Source organism: Phyllobates terribilis, unplaced genomic scaffold (assembly GCF_046119375.1).
Source record: "Phyllobates terribilis strain yellow unplaced genomic scaffold, ASM4611937v1 Scaffold_27__1_contigs__length_16484149, whole genome shotgun sequence".
Taxonomy (NCBI): Eukaryota; Metazoa; Chordata; class Amphibia; order Anura; family Dendrobatidae; genus Phyllobates; species Phyllobates terribilis.
This window is the reverse complement of record NW_027362787.1, coordinates 13111430-13125243: the sequence shown is the minus strand read 5'-3', so window position 1 is coordinate 13125243 and position 13814 is coordinate 13111430. Positions and strand designations below refer to the sequence as shown.

The following is a 13814-nucleotide window of genomic DNA, read 5'->3' as shown; positions in this document are numbered from 1 at the left end:
TGCACTTTTCGGCTTGCTGCTGCTGCAATCCACGCGTTTTAGATCTGCATAACTCCACCTCTTTAAACACAGCACCTTCACCCCCTGCTGTTCCCACCCGCCTCAACACCGTTGGAAGGGAGGAGAACCAATTAAGGCGGGGGGTGGGGTGGAACGAGCAGCTGTCTACCCTTAGCAGGAGGGCTCCTGATTACATACCTCTCCTGCTGCTGCTGCTGCTGGCTGTCCAGCAGCAGACTGAAGGTGGCTGCTGCTGTGCACAGGTATATAAAGGCTCAGAGCCTATTATGACACGCGCAGCCAGCGTTCCATTGCCACATTCCATCTACTGCAGGCAGGATACCTGGCTGGCTGAATGTCGCTGAGAAGCTCACAGAGACCGCCATAAGCAACAGTTTAACAGAATGCCACAGACTAATCAACCAAACTTTTTGGGTTGGGTTCTCTTTTATAGTCTGCAGGCATTAAATGAAAGAAGTCAGTGTTCCAGCAGAAGGAGACAACGTTTCAGAAAAGGCATTGTAGCAAACCAAAAAAGAAATTTTAAGCGCAGCAGAGTAACCAGCGCACATACCTGTTAGCTCAGGTGAGTTTAAAAGGCTGCTGTTGATAACAAGGGCATTTGCTAAATAGATGGTGTGTGTGCAACAATATACTGAAAGGTCAATTATATTGTGCAGCTTATCTCACCACCTGTAGTTATTTAGGTGAAAGCTCCAAAATGCTTGCCTAATATGTCTGTTTATCCAAAAGGAAGTAAAAAGGGAGAGCTAGAAAGATAGCATTGCATCACATTACATGGCAATGCAATGCACAGTTGCTGAAGTTGAACCAAAATGAGCTTGTAATCTGGCTTCTGCAACTTTGAACATGAAAAATCCAATGAGGAGAAGAAAAGCAAAGCCAAAGAGTCCATCCCAAAATCCGACAAACAAGCAAAATGAACAAAAAACATTGAATTCAATTCTTTCTGATTTTAGAAACTGCATTAAAGAAGGGGTGCACCGGTCCTGGAGATACTGCAATACCAGGTCAATGCGTGGAGTGGACAGAGCAAGCTCTTTTTCCATCTCCCTGTTCTAAAAATCCATTTAATATATGGTCCCCAGATAGGGGACGTATCAGATATTAAACTGATAAGAACAGATACTACACTTGATCTTAGCCAAAAGGCCGAGAAGCGATAACCAGAATTGGTTTCAAACTACGGAGCCACCCAAGGATCCTGAAAAGTCCATTTGTGGAGATGAGCTCCTGGACTCCCGTTAAGAAGACATGTTGTCAACCTCTAGATCCCTTACATGCCTGCACTTTTCGGCTTGCTGCTGCTGCAATCCACGCGTTTTAGATCTGCATAACTCCACCTCTTTAAACACAGCACCTTCACCCCCTGCTGTTCCCACCCGCCTCAACACCGTTGGAAGGGAGGAGAACCAATTAAGGCGGGGGGTGGGGTGGAACGAGCAGCTGTCTACCCTTAGCAGGAGGGCTCCTGATTACATACCTCTCCTGCTGCTGCTGCTGCTGGCTGTCCAGCAGCAGACTGAAGGTGGCTGCTGCTGTGCACAGGTATATAAAGGCTCAGAGCCTATTATGACACGCGCAGCCAGCGTTCCATTGCCACATTCCATCTACTGCAGGCAGGATACCTGGCTGGCTGAATGTCGCTGAGAAGCTCACAGAGACCGCCATAAGCAACAGTTTAACAGAATGCCACAGACTAATCAACCAAACTTTTTGGGTTGGGTTCTCTTTTATAGTCTGCAGGCATTAAATGAAAGAAGTCAGTGTTCCAGCAGAAGGAGACAACGTTTCAGAAAAGGCATTGTAGCAAACCAAAAAAGAAATTTTAAGCGCAGCAGAGTAACCAGCGCACATACCTGTTAGCTCAGGTGAGTTTAAAAGGCTGCTGTTGATAACAAGGGCATTTGCTAAATAGATGGTGTGTGTGCAACAATATACTGAAAGGTCAATTATATTGTGCAGCTTATCTCACCACCTGTAGTTATTTAGGTGAAAGCTCCAAAATGCTTGCCTAATATGTCTGTTTATCCAAAAGGAAGTAAAAAGGGAGAGCTAGAAAGATAGCATTGCATCACATTACATGGCAATGCAATGCACAGTTGCTGAAGTTGAACCAAAATGAGCTTGTAATCTGGCTTCTGCAACTTTGAAGATGAAAAATCCAATGAGGAGAAGAAAAGCAAAGCCAAAGAGTCCATCCCAAAATCCGACAAACAAGCAAAATGAACAAAAAACATTGAATTCAATTCTTTCTGATTTTAGAAACTGCATTAAAGAAGGGGTGCACCGGTCCTGGAGATACTGCAATACCAGGTCAATGCGTGGAGTGGACAGAGCAAGCTCTTTTTCCATCTCCCTGTTCTAAAAATCCATTTAATATATGGTCCCCAGATAGGGGACGTATCAGATATTAAACTGATAAGAACAGATACTACACTTGATCTTAGCCAAAAGGCCGAGAAGCGATAACCAGAATTGGTTTCAAACTACGGAGCCACCCAAGGATCCTGAAAAGTCCATTTGTGGAGATGAGCTCCTGGACTCCCGTTAAGAAGACATGTTGTCAACCTCTAGATCCCTTACATGCCTGCACTTTTCGGCTTGCTGCTGCTGCAATCCACGCGTTTTAGATCTGCATAACTCCACCTCTTTAAACACAGCACCTTCACCCCCTGCTGTTCCCACCCGCCTCAACACCGTTGGAAGGGAGGAGAACCAATTAAGGCGGGGGGTGGGGTGGAACGAGCAGCTGTCTACCCTTAGCAGGAGGGCTCCTGATTACATACCTCTCCTGCTGCTGCTGCTGCTGGCTGTCCAGCAGCAGACTGAAGGTGGCTGCTGCTGTGCACAGGTATATAAAGGCTCAGAGCCTATTATGACACGCGCAGCCAGCGTTCCATTGCCACATTCCATCTACTGCAGGCAGGATACCTGGCTGGCTGAATGTCGCTGAGAAGCTCACAGAGACCGCCATAAGCAACAGTTTAACAGAATGCCACAGACTAATCAACCAAACTTTTTGGGTTGGGTTCTCTTTTATAGTCTGCAGGCATTAAATGAAAGAAGTCAGTGTTCCAGCAGAAGGAGACAACGTTTCAGAAAAGGCATTGTAGCAAACCAAAAAAGAAATTTTAAGCGCAGCAGAGTAACCAGCGCACATACCTGTTAGCTCAGGTGAGTTTAAAAGGCTGCTGTTGATAACAAGGGCATTTGCTAAATAGATGGTGTGTGTGCAACAATATACTGAAAGGTCAATTATATTGTGCAGCTTATCTCACCACCTGTAGTTATTTAGGTGAAAGCTCCAAAATGCTTGCCTAATATGTCTGTTTATCCAAAAGGAAGTAAAAAGGGAGAGCTAGAAAGATAGCATTGCATCACATTACATGGCAATGCAATGCACAGTTGCTGAAGTTGAACCAAAATGAGCTTGTAATCTGGCTTCTGCAACTTTGAAGATGAAAAATCCAATGAGGAGAAGAAAAGCAAAGCCAAAGAGTCCATCCCAAAATCCGACAAACAAGCAAAATGAACAAAAAACATTGAATTCAATTCTTTCTGATTTTAGAAACTGCATTAAAGAAGGGGTGCACCGGTCCTGGAGATACTGCAATACCAGGTCAATGCGTGGAGTGGACAGAGCAAGCTCTTTTTCCATCTCCCTGTTCTAAAAATCCATTTAATATATGGTCCCCAGATAGGGGACGTATCAGATATTAAACTGATAAGAACAGATACTACACTTGATCTTAGCCAAAAGGCCGAGAAGCGATAACCAGAATTGGTTTCAAACTACGGAGCCACCCAAGGATCCTGAAAAGTCCATTTGTGGAGATGAGCTCCTGGACTCCCGTTAAGAAGACATGTTGTCAACCTCTAGATCCCTTACATGCCTGCACTTTTCGGCTTGCTGCTGCTGCAATCCACGCGTTTTAGATCTGCATAACTCCACCTCTTTAAACACAGCACCTTCACCCCCTGCTGTTCCCACCCGCCTCAACACCGTTGGAAGGGAGGAGAACCAATTAAGGCGGGGGGTGGGGTGGAACGAGCAGCTGTCTACCCTTAGCAGGAGGGCTCCTGATTACATACCTCTCCTGCTGCTGCTGCTGCTGGCTGTCCAGCAGCAGACTGAAGGTGGCTGCTGCTGTGCACAGGTATATAAAGGCTCAGAGCCTATTATGACACGCGCAGCCAGCGTTCCATTGCCACATTCCATCTACTGCAGGCAGGATACCTGGCTGGCTGAATGTCGCTGAGAAGCTCACAGAGACCGCCATAAGCAACAGTTTAACAGAATGCCACAGACTAATCAACCAAACTTTTTGGGTTGGGTTCTCTTTTATAGTCTGCAGGCATTAAATGAAAGAAGTCAGTGTTCCAGCAGAAGGAGACAACGTTTCAGAAAAGGCATTGTAGCAAACCAAAAAAGAAATTTTAAGCGCAGCAGAGTAACCAGCGCACATACCTGTTAGCTCAGGTGAGTTTAAAAGGCTGCTGTTGATAACAAGGGCATTTGCTAAATAGATGGTGTGTGTGCAACAATATACTGAAAGGTCAATTATATTGTGCAGCTTATCTCACCACCTGTAGTTATTTAGGTGAAAGCTCCAAAATGCTTGCCTAATATGTCTGTTTATCCAAAAGGAAGTAAAAAGGGAGAGCTAGAAAGATAGCATTGCATCACATTACATGGCAATGCAATGCACAGTTGCTGAAGTTGAACCAAAATGAGCTTGTAATCTGGCTTCTGCAACTTTGAAGATGAAAAATCCAATGAGGAGAAGAAAAGCAAAGCCAAAGAGTCCATCCCAAAATCCGACAAACAAGCAAAATGAACAAAAAACATTGAATTCAATTCTTTCTGATTTTAGAAACTGCATTAAAGAAGGGGTGCACCGGTCCTGGAGATACTGCAATACCAGGTCAATGCGTGGAGTGGACAGAGCAAGCTCTTTTTCCATCTCCCTGTTCTAAAAATCCATTTAATATATGGTCCCCAGATAGGGGACGTATCAGATATTAAACTGATAAGAACAGATACTACACTTGATCTTAGCCAAAAGGCCGAGAAGCGATAACCAGAATTGGTTTCAAACTACGGAGCCACCCAAGGATCCTGAAAAGTCCATTTGTGGAGATGAGCTCCTGGACTCCCGTTAAGAAGACATGTTGTCAACCTCTAGATCCCTTACATGCCTGCACTTTTCGGCTTGCTGCTGCTGCAATCCACGCGTTTTAGATCTGCATAACTCCACCTCTTTAAACACAGCACCTTCACCCCCTGCTGTTCCCACCCGCCTCAACACCGTTGGAAGGGAGGAGAACCAATTAAGGCGGGGGGTGGGGTGGAACGAGCAGCTGTCTACCCTTAGCAGGAGGGCTCCTGATTACATACCTCTCCTGCTGCTGCTGCTGGCTGTCCAGCAGCAGACTGAAGGTGGCTGCTGCTGTGCACAGGTATATAAAGGCTCAGAGCCTATTATGACACGCACAGCCAGCGTTCCATTGCCACATTCCATCTACTGCAGGCAGGATACCTGGCTGGCTGAATGTCGCTGAGAAGCTCACAGAGACCGCCATAAGCAACAGTTTAACAGAATGCCACAGACTAATCAACCAAACTTTTTGGGTTGGGTTCTCTTTTATAGTCTGCAGGCATTAAATGAAAGAAGTCAGTGTTCCAGCAGAAGGAGACAACGTTTCAGAAAAGGCATTGTAGCAAACCAAAAAAGAAATTTTAAGCGCAGCAGAGTAACCAGCGCACATACCTGTTAGCTCAGGTGAGTTTAAAAGGCTGCTGTTGATAACAAGGGCATTTGCTAAATAGATGGTGTGTGTGCAACAATATACTGAAAGGTCAATTATATTGTGCAGCTTATCTCACCACCTGTAGTTATTTAGGTGAAAGCTCCAAAATGCTTGCCTAATATGTCTGTTTATCCAAAAGGAAGTAAAAAGGGAGAGCTAGAAAGATAGCATTGCATCACATTACATGGCAATGCAATGCACAGTTGCTGAAGTTGAACCAAAATGAGCTTGTAATCTGGCTTCTGCAACTTTGAACATGAAAAATCCAATGAGGAGAAGAAAAGCAAAGCCAAAGAGTCCATCCCAAAATCCGACAAACAAGCAAAATGAACAAAAAACATTGAATTCAATTCTTTCTGATTTTAGAAACTGCATTAAAGAAGGGGTGCACCGGTCCTGGAGATACTGCAATACCAGGTCAATGCGTGGAGTGGACAGAGCAAGCTCTTTTTCCATCTCCCTGTTCTAAAAATCCATTTAATATATGGTCCCCAGATAGGGGACGTATCAGATATTAAACTGATAAGAACAGATACTACACTTGATCTTAGCCAAAAGGCCGAGAAGCGATAACCAGAATTGGTTTCAAACTACGGAGCCACCCAAGGATCCTGAAAAGTCCATTTGTGGAGATGAGCTCCTGGACTCCCGTTAAGAAGACATGTTGTCAACCTCTAGATCCCTTACATGCCTGCACTTTTCGGCTTGCTGCTGCTGCAATCCACGCGTTTTAGATCTGCATAACTCCACCTCTTTAAACACAGCACCTTCACCCCCTGCTGTTCCCACCCGCCTCAACACCGTTGGAAGGGAGGAGAACCAATTAAAGCGGGGGGTGGGGTGGAACGAGCAGCTGTCTACCCTTAGCAGGAGGGCTCCTGATTACATACCTCTCCTGCTGCTGCTGCTGCTGCTGGCTGTCCAGCAGCAGACTGAAGGTGGCTGCTGCTGTGCACAGGTATATAAAGGCTCAGAGCCTATTATGACACGCGCAGCCAGCGTTCCATTGCCACATTCCATCTACTGCAGGCAGGATACCTGGCTGGCTGAATGTCGCTGAGAAGCTCACAGAGACCGCCATAAGCAACAGTTTAACAGAATGCCACAGACTAATCAACCAAACTTTTTGGGTTGGGTTCTCTTTTATAGTCTGCAGGCATTAAATGAAAGAAGTCAGTGTTCCAGCAGAAGGAGACAACGTTTCAGAAAAGGCATTGTAGCAAACCAAAAAAGAAATTTTAAGCGCAGCAGAGTAACCAGCGCACATACCTGTTAGCTCAGGTGAGTTTAAAAGGCTGCTGTTGATAACAAGGGCATTTGCTAAATAGATGGTGTGTGTGCAACAATATACTGAAAGGTCAATTATATTGTGCAGCTTATCTCACCACCTGTAGTTATTTAGGTGAAAGCTCCAAAATACTTACCTAATATGTCTGTTTATCCAAAAGGAAGTAAAAAGGGAGAGCTAGAAAGATAGCATTGCATCACATTACATGGCAATGCAATGCACAGTTGCTGAAGTTGAACCAAAATGAGCTTGTAATCTGGCTTCTGCAACTTTGAACATGAAAAATCCAATGAGGAGAAGAAAAGCAAAGCCAAAGAGTCCATCCCAAAATCCGACAAACAAGCAAAATGAACAAAAAACATTGAATTCAATTCTTTCTGATTTTAGAAACTGCATTAAAGAAGGGGTGCACCGGTCCTGGAGATACTGCAATACCAGGTCAATGCGTGGAGTGGACAGAGCAAGCTCTTTTTCCATCTCCCTGTTCTAAAAATCCATTTAATATATGGTCCCCAGATAGGGGACGTATCAGATATTAAACTGATAAGAACAGATTTTTTTTTTTTTTTTTTTTTTTTTTTTTTTTTCACTCAGATTTCGAAATTAAATGATTTATGTCTTTCATATTTCACAGAAATTAAGACTAAATCCAAGAAATCATCACCGTGAAACACAGAAAAGGTAAGTAGAAACATTTATATTAATACGAACTATTAATCCAAAATATTATTCCACTCCTTCTGCCTCCAGATTTTTTCTGCTTCTTCTATACCTACATCTTTCCTATCTTTCCAATAGTAGATAAATAAATAACTAAAGCTAAGTTTAATACAATCATTAACAGATAACATGGTCCTTTTAAACAATAAAATATTTCTACATTTCCATAAAGCCATTTTAACTACAGAAACAATTAGCCAAACCACTTTAAATTCTACATTTCTTATACCAATTCCATAAAATATTAAGTTAAAATCAAAAGACCTAAGACTACTTACAACTCCAACCAATGTACTTATCTTCCTCCAAACCCTTTGTGCAAAGTCGCAATTCCAAAAGATGTGTAAACACGTCTCGTCCTCTATACAACCATGCCTCGGACACTGAGAATTCCTTACCAACCCTCTCCTATGATTAAAATCTTTAGTTGGAAGACACTTCTTTATGATGCTCCATAATAAATCCTTTTGCTCATTTGCAATAAATGGCACATTAACCCGTAGCCAAATTTCTTTTGATAATTGTGATGAGAATTGGTCAACCGTACATGTATAACTTCTATTCTCCAAAAACTTTAAAATTTTCCTATGATTTGTTAGTATTTCACATCCCCCACTCATCAAGTTAAACTCTCTCATTATTCTTTCCAAAATTATATAATGTTCTGGAGGTAGCCATCTATGGGGTTTCTTCAGATCCATCACACACCATTTATATTTCCTTATAAAAAAAACGCAGTTATATGTTAAAATAGCTTTCAGATTCGATTCTTCGCCAACCAGAACATTAAAACACAAAGAGAGATATTTACAATATAAAAACCTTCTAATATCTGGGAAGTTCTTCCCTCCGTCTTCTTTCTTCTTATACAACTCCTCCCTTCTAACCCTCTCCATCTTTGTACCCCAGAAAAAATTAAAACACTCCTTAATAATCTTCTTCATTACAGAGTCCGGTGGTATAAAAACAACGGCAACATATAAAATCAAGGGTAAAAGCACTTGTCTTATCACTAATATCTTCCCTTCCATCGACAAGCATCTTAGCTTCCACAGGCTGATCTTTTTTCTTACACGCTCCAAAAGTGATTCCCAATTCTTAATATTCCCACAATTTGATGAAAAGAATACCCCTAAAATTTTTATCTCTGGAACCACTAAAAGCCTACAAGCCCCATCCATCATAAAACCACCAATTGATAAAACCCCTGATTTTTCAAAGTTAACCTTAAAACCAGAAGCACCGCTGAACCATTCCGCTGTCCTTAAAACTCTGTTAAAACTTCTCATACTCCTCACAAATACTGTTACGTCGTCCATATATGCCACAAACTTAAGAGGTACATTATTATTTCCCGGTAGAAACACTCCATCCACCACCTTATCGTTTCTAATAGCACTTAAAAGAGGTTCTATCGCACATATGAATAAAATAGGAGACAAAGGGCAGCCCTGTTTAACGCCACAAGTTATCTTAATACTTCCAGATAAAAACCCGTTAACAGACACTTTACTAAAAGATAAATCATATAAACATTTAATACGATTAATAAACTCTTCCGGGCAACCAATTTTCTTTAAAACTTCAAATAAAAAACAATGTGATACTCTATCATATGCCTTTTCAAAATCTAATGTGATCAATGCTAGTTTTTGTGCCCTATCTTTAAAATCCCATATCACGTCCCTTACCAATAAAAGTGAATCTGTAATTTTTCTCCCAGGAACTGCGCATGATTGCTCCCCTCCAATTACCATAGATATTACCTTTTTTAAACGGTTTGCAAGTATTTTCGCATAAATTTTGTAGTCTGCATTAAGAAGAGTTATAGGTCTCCAATTCTTGATAAGACTCTTTTCCCCCTTTTTAAAAAGTAACACTATCAACCCTTCTGCCCATGACCCTGGAGTACAACATGAACACATTACATGATAAAATAACTCAAAAAAATCTTCTTTTAAAAAACTCCAAAAACACTTATAAAATTCTATAGGCAAACCGTCCATACCCGGGGTTTTAGAATTTGCAAAGGATTTGATTGTTTCCCATAATTCATTAATCGTAAAATCACTAATTAAAACCTCTTTCCCCTCCTCTGAAAAGGCATACTTTAGGTTATTCAAAAAATGATCCCTCAAAACGCCATCACTTTTTTTCTCTGAAAATAAATCACTATAAAATTCCTCCACCTTCTTAATCTTTCCTTCCAGTACAATTTCACCTTCCACATTTTCCATAAAGTCTTTTTTCCCAACAATTTTTTTAAAGAAGAATTTGGAGCATTTCTCATCTTCTTCCAAAACTCTCACTCTAGCATTAAAAATAATCTCTTTCCCTTTTTCATGTAAAATTTTTTGTATTTGACTTTTAACACACTCAATTTCTTCGTCAAAATTATTTCCATTATTCCTGAAAGTATAAAAACATTGTAACCTTGCATTCAACAACCGATATTGTTCTCTCTTCTCTCTGGCCATTCTTCTACCCACTTTAATAAAAAATACCTTAGTTTCTCTTTTAAAAAAATCCCACCACTCCAGAACATCTTTAAAACTCCTCCTCTTCAATCTCAGTTTTTTATAAAATGTACAAAACTCTAAAACTACTTCCTTGTCCTCTAACAGAGAAGTGTTTAGTTTCCAATGCGTGGATTTCCTGTTTTCTACATTATTACAATCAACAACACATCTTATTAATTTATGATCAGAGAAGCAGCTTAATTCGGATTTAAAAGAGTCACATTTAAAATGGGTAGATATAAAAAAATAGTCAATTCTAGAACTAGCACGATTACTCGACCATGTTAATTCTTCACCTTTGTTTCTCCCACAAGCAACCCATGCATCTTGCAAGTTACTAGCAGAAATAATACCATTTAAAACCGTAACGGAGCTGTCTTTTTTGCTATTCAGATGACAATTAAAATCTCCACTGACAATTATTGGTCCCGACCCAGTTAAAAACATCTGTAAAATTTCAAATAATTCTGTCCTTCTGCTTTTAACAGGATGGGCATAGACACAGAAGCATTTAATTATCAGATTAGATTTTTTGATCTCCACTTTTAGAATTCGACCCGGGTATATCTCCTCATAATCCACTATGTCCCAGTGTTGACTACATAAGAAACCAACTCCATCACTCTTATTTTCATTCCCACCTGAAAAAATAGCTTTTCCACACCAATGTTCTTTAAAAAAATCATAATCAACAGGTTTTCTTAGGTTACATTCCTGTAAAAAAATAAAGTCCAAATTTTCCAATCCTAAAAAATCATATAGAGCAACTCTTTTTTGTTCATTATTTAACCCCTGAACATTCAGGGAAGCAAATTGGATCATCCTGGTCTGTCATTCTTAGGGCATGCCCCATCACCCTCGTCTGAAGTAGAAAAATCTTGAATCTCCTGCTCATCTGAACTGGAGACTACAATGTCCTTTGCTACATCTACTTTTTCTATAGCTTTCACTTTCCCTCCACCTAGTATATTCACCTCTCCAACTTCTTCTACCCTTCTTTTCAGAACTCTATCCGAACAGTCCATCTGGACCTGAGTACACGACTGACCACCGGACTGAGACCCAGAAGGTAACGGCTCCACCAGAGGTAAAGTTTTCTGCATGATTCCCACTTTACTTGCCGGCGGGAATTTCTGTATAATTTTACCCAATTCAAATAACACAGAATGTCTCTTCCCCTCTTCTTCCTTTTTTTGTTCTTTCTTCTGTTCCTTTCCCTTCTGCTCTTCTATCTTCTGCTCTTCTTTCTTCTGATCTTCTTTCTTCTCATCTTCTTTCTTCTTTTCTTCTCTCTTCTGTTCTCTCTTCCTCACTTCCTTTTCAGTCTCCACCCGACTCTTCTCCTCTTTATTCTGTTTATATTCCTCTTCCACTTTCTTGAACCTCTGTGCCTTCTTCTTCTCCTTTTCCACCTTTTCTTTCTCCTTCCTTTCATTCTCCATCCTCAGATCCTCCTCCTCATTCCTTGTTCCTTCCATGTCCTCATCAGCTTTTCCTTGTTGCTGACTTCCAGGCACGGTATCCATCTCTTCATCGCCCTTCTGATTCCTCTTTGCAGGGCAATCTTCCTCCTGATGTCCAGCTCCTGGACATTCTGAACACTTTTTGCAACCATTGTCATTATGGCCATATATTCGACATTTTCTACAATATTCAGGCATCCCCGCAAAAAATAAATACCCACGGCTACGGTTTATAAAAACGACCGGCGGGGGCCTCAGTACACCACCCTCTACATCAGGATCTTTTTTGAAAGCCACCAAATAAGTTCTTTTCCCATTCCATACCCCAAATTGCGTTTTTCCTCTTCCCTTCTCAATCACCTTCTCACAGTAAGTACTAAGAAAACACAGGACCTCCTGATCAGAAATGAAAGGGCTGAACATGTGGACTGTCAAGAGTCTAAATGAAAATTGAAACGAGGGGATTACTTTAACCCCCTCGAACAGCGCATTCTCCTTATTAATTTCATAAAGAGAAAATACCCGTTCACACTGGGAACTTCTCATTAAAGTAACGTCATGGAAGCCCCTTGAAAAGAAACTTTGAAAACAATAATATTCGTCTTTTTCAATTTTCAAAAAGCTGCAAATCTTCTCATAGACAAAAGTCGCATCCTTCTCTTGCCTATGACCAGGAGACACCACAAACCTAATTGTGTCCTTAAGCGGGTATTCCTCATGAAAATAGTCATTGGGATTTCCCCCTTGATCAGTCCTCCTACCTCCAGTATTCCTCCTGGACTCCATATTCTCTTCTTTCTTTCTTTCCACAGATAACACCAGGAAAAAAATGAAGAAAAACACCTCCTAGGATCGCCAAACGTCTCTGGATTCCGACCTCCTCTCCGACCGTCCACCACTACACAAAGAAAAGACCGTCCACCAGCGATAAAAGGGTATTCCCAGCTTTGGTCCACCACTCCCAATAGCAGCAATTGGGTAAACCCAAAAGGCCGAGAGCAGCAACCTCCACACAGGTCACCTTTAGCCCAATGACAGGATCCACTACAGATCGTGCCAAAAGGCCGAGAAGCGATAACCAGAATTGGTTTCAAACTACGGAGCCACCCAAGGATCCTGAAAAGTCCATTTGTGGAGATGAGCTCCTGGACTCCCGTTAAGAAGACATGTTGTCAACCTCTAGATCCCTTACATGCCTGCACTTTTCGGCTTGCTGCTGCTGCAATCCACGCGTTTTAGATCTGCATAACTCCACCTCTTTAAACACAGCACCTTCACCTCCTGCTGTTCCCACCCGCCTCAACACCGTTGGAAGGGAGGAGAACCAATTAAGGCGGGGGGTGGGGTGGAACGAGCAGCTGTCTACCCTTAGCAGGAGGGCTCCTGATTACATACCTCTCCTGCTGCTGCTGCTGCTGGCTGTCCAGCAGCAGACTGAAGGTGGCTGCTGCTGTGCACAGGTATATAAAGGCTCAGAGCCTATTATGACACGCACAGCCAGCGTTCCATTGCCACATTCCATCTACTGCAGGCAGGATACCTGGCTGGCTGAATGTCGCTGAGAAGCTCACAGAGACCGCCATAAGCAACAGTTTAACAGAATGCCACAGACTAATCAACCAAACTTTTTGGGTTGGGTTCTCTTTTATAGTCTGCAGGCATTAAATGAAAGAAGTCAGTGTTCCAGCAGAAGGAGACAACGTTTCAGAAAAGGCATTGTAGCAAACCAAAAAAGAAATTTTAAGCGCAGCAGAGTAACCAGCGCACATACCTGTTAGCTCAGGTGAGTTTAAAAGGCTGCTGTTGATAACAAGGGCATTTGCTAAATAGATGGTGTGTGTGCAACAATATACTGAAAGGTCAATTATATTGTGCAGCTTATCTCACCACCTGTAGTTATTTAGGTGAAAGCTCCAAAATGCTTGCCTAATATGTCTGTTTATCCAAAAGGAAGTAAAAAGGGAGAGCTAGAAAGATAGCATTGCATCA

General features: G+C 41.8%; 5 non-coding genes and 1 pseudogene across 5 annotated transcripts; all 6 read right to left on the bottom strand.

The window, feature by feature from the left end:
• Window positions 1-994: 994 nt before the first annotated feature.
• On the bottom strand, window positions 995-1185 carry LOC141176914 (U2 spliceosomal RNA). The gene has a single exon (XR_012253558.1). It is a non-coding gene; the product is annotated as a U2 spliceosomal RNA (small nuclear RNA).
• Window positions 1186-2300: 1115 nt separating this feature from the next.
• On the bottom strand, window positions 2301-2491 carry LOC141176913 (U2 spliceosomal RNA). The gene has a single exon (XR_012253557.1). It is a non-coding gene; the product is annotated as a U2 spliceosomal RNA (small nuclear RNA).
• A 1115-nt stretch (window positions 2492-3606) lies between these two features.
• LOC141176912 (U2 spliceosomal RNA) lies at window positions 3607-3797 on the bottom strand. Its single transcript, XR_012253556.1, has one exon. It is a non-coding gene; the product is annotated as a U2 spliceosomal RNA (small nuclear RNA).
• A 1115-nt stretch (window positions 3798-4912) lies between these two features.
• LOC141176911 (U2 spliceosomal RNA) lies at window positions 4913-5103 on the bottom strand. Its single transcript, XR_012253555.1, has one exon. It is a non-coding gene; the product is annotated as a U2 spliceosomal RNA (small nuclear RNA).
• Window positions 5104-6215: 1112 nt separating this feature from the next.
• LOC141176910 (U2 spliceosomal RNA) lies at window positions 6216-6406 on the bottom strand. Its single transcript, XR_012253554.1, has one exon. It is a non-coding gene; the product is annotated as a U2 spliceosomal RNA (small nuclear RNA).
• A 1118-nt stretch (window positions 6407-7524) lies between these two features.
• LOC141177885 (U2 spliceosomal RNA) lies at window positions 7525-7732 on the bottom strand (annotated as a pseudogene).
• Window positions 7733-13814: the final 6082 nt, after the last annotated feature.